The sequence below is a fragment of the Saccostrea cucullata genome, unplaced genomic scaffold, assembly GCF_032062105.1.
Source record: "Saccostrea cucullata isolate Sc308-1 unplaced genomic scaffold, CSIRO_AGI_Scuc_v1 ctg18190, whole genome shotgun sequence".
Taxonomy (NCBI): domain Eukaryota; kingdom Metazoa; phylum Mollusca; class Bivalvia; order Ostreida; family Ostreidae; genus Saccostrea; species Saccostrea cuccullata.
Window position 1 is genome coordinate 25,026 of NW_026926477.1, and position 3,020 is coordinate 28,045.

At 30.5% G+C, this 3,020-nt stretch overlaps 1 long non-coding RNA gene across 1 annotated transcript; it reads left to right on the forward strand.

Annotated features, from left to right (window-relative positions):
- The first annotated feature begins 995 nt into the window (after positions 1-995).
- LOC134271777 (uncharacterized) lies at positions 996-1,855 on the forward strand. The gene is made up of 3 exons (XR_009993089.1): positions 996-1,071; positions 1,165-1,276; positions 1,599-1,855. It is a non-coding gene; the product is annotated as an uncharacterized LOC134271777 (long non-coding RNA).
- The last annotated feature ends 1,165 nt before the right edge of the window (positions 1,856-3,020 follow it).

Here is a 3,020-nt window from a genome sequence, read left to right on the forward strand (position 1 = left end):
TCTCTATTACTGTTAATTTAGTAAAAGGTAAGTTATTAAAACTAAAAGTAAGTTATTTACTGTTGATGTAGGTTTGGATCTCCCATGTTACCAGTATCTTTATCTAATAAAAGAGGGATTATGTTTCTTAGCTTAACATTTACCGGTCTTTTTATCCGGAGATTTTTATTTGGCTTGTCTTCTTACCCCTCCCCTCCCCCCCCCTTTAAAAAAAATTAAAATCGACAGTTCATCGAAGGCTGGCTATCGGGGTACATCAGTGTAATTAACTATGGATTAAAATTAAAATGACTAAATACATTCTGTATGTTTTACATTATTACATTATGGTAAAACATATATTTTCAGGGAAAAAGTTGCTCTTATAAAAACGGTAATTACTATATGTGCATAGACCTCTCGCTCGCTCTTCTCTCTCTCTCTCTCTCTCTCTCTCTCTCTCTCTCTCTCTCTCTCTGACAAAAATATACTAGTCTAGTACATGGAATATACCTTTGATATTGAGACTTCTTAACATTAATTCAAATTAAAGTATTTGTAAATTGCCCAGAAAACAAAAAACAGCATCTTCAATTTCGTCATGCATAGACATCGTTTTAATCGCTGTGCCAGAGCTAGCAATTTGTGCATGTCCAATGCCCCGTATATCAGCATCAAGTTAAATATTTAAACAAAATTATGAATAAATTTACGTACTAAATTGTAATCATATCATATACCTATTAAAAAAATGTCCGCATCAAACTTCAAATTTTTGTTACACTTTGAAATTCAATTTTATTTCTTGTTTACAAAATGCAGTCAACAAAAATTACTTCCGTGTTTACAATACCGCGACTTTGACGTCGTTTTCTGAGCATTGTGACGTCAAAAGATAAGGGCCCTTTTCTCATGACGGCAGTCATTTTGTGTTTGTAATTTGAATAGAAATGTTAAACATGCAAATATAATTTTTGAACATTTTTCTTATATTTACTTTTCTGCCAACAGAGAGGACATACAAAACGGAATTACAAATATGTCAGGGAGAAGTTGTTATAAGCTGTGGAAGTCATTCTGATTTTACAACAGGTAAGTCGAGGCATTGCGCAACGCTTTATATTATATCAGAAACAAGGTCCTTTTATGGCAAGTCGTAAAAACATATACCTCATTTTATTTTAGGTACAGTCACAGTTCTGACGAATGCATCGAAGCATATGTGTTGTGGAAATAAAGTTTACTACCCTTTAAAACAAACGTGCCTAAATGGAGTCGTCAGACGTGCTGAGGGAAGGTTACTAGATCGACACGTTTTTAATCGCACCTTATCATACAATACCTTATAAATTCATATACTAGTATTCATCTCTTTGAGACTATTGTTTAAGATAATAGTTCATAAGAAATGTATTTTATGTATTTATTATAATTGTAGCCAAGGTAAAAATATCTCTATCATTTTATTTAAAGAATTTAACGCCTTAGGTAAACATTTGGAAACAGAGATTTCATCATGTCAGATGTCGCAAGTTCTGAATGACAATACAATACTCTATAAAAATTCCATAGATAAAGAATTTCAAAGATATTATTAAGAATGAATGGATTTTTTGTAGAATAAATACTTTGGACCTGATATTAAAGAAGATCCTGAAATCCAAGAAAAGGAACCTATTTTTCGTTTACACTCATGCTGCACAAACCAACATGTATGCGCCAAAGGCAGATTTCTTCTTGAAAAGTCAACCACACTAAAACGCGCATTTACTGTAAAAAACAATTTCCTGTCTTTTTGCAATTACAAATGAAAGCTTCACGTTTTTAAGCTATTCTTCAGCTCTAGATACAGTGTTTATTAATTAGATTCATATTTTCATACTCATATAGATTACTATATATTCTTCAGAAAAGGTAATTCAGTTAAGTAAAAGGGAAAATGTATACCCTGTAAAATTGATGTGATATTTAAGTCTTGTAAACATACATATTTGTCAAAAATTTATTATTTTTAATTTTTATAATTATGTACTTCAATTTTTGTAAAGAAAGACAAGGAATCTGAATCCTTTTGATTACAAGACTGAAGACTGATAAAACAGTGATATCATTTCTTTAACAGAAGTTTGACATTATATGGGCGTATTTTATATGCAAAGTTGTTGAAATCCCTATATCACCAACTTACTTGTCAGTAACCAGACTCGGTCTATAGATTGAATGCACTCAGAACATGCTCTTGACTGCTGAATAAGCTGGGAGATGTAAACGTAAAATGATAGCGGGATATCACTACAAAATAATGAGAGATAAAATTACCATGTTTAACTCGTCCATAGAAATTTAAACTCTGGTGATTTAAACTCTGTGGTGTTTTTTTCTTTACGTTCACTGGGATATGTCGAAAAGACATACGAATAAAAGTAACAAATGTGTTTGACAAATTCGTAATACATTATCGATAAATAATCGTCGACTTGAAGACGAATCTATGTTTACTTCATCCATTGTATTTATATGCTGATATTAAACAGAGACAAATAAACGAAGTCAACAAGATCAACAATGAATCTTCTATTGCTAAGCAAAACAAGGAAGAGAAAGAACCTAGAAAAATCTGTTAAAGACATCAATTTGAGAGATTGAATTTTTAAGGTATTCAATCCCTAATAGCAACAGATTCAATGAAATTGAATACATAACAGATGTGTAGGTGTTGAATACTTTGTATATTTGGACACAAATCCCATTTATTACTATTAGCATTGAAGGTGGGATGTGTCTTAATTTATGACCTTGAATTTTCGTAAGAGTTATATCCATCTTTTTCTAATTAAAAATAATAATAAAAATTTAAACTTCTGCAGGCAAAAATTTATTTAAAATTTTCATTCTGTTTCTAATATTTCAATGCATCTTTCCATCACAGTATTTAATGATATTCTTATTTGAATTTTTATTTGCAAAAAAAATACTTTACCCCGTAGACTTCATTGCAGATTTTATTAATTAATTAATACCTAGTTAGTGAAAGTTTTAAA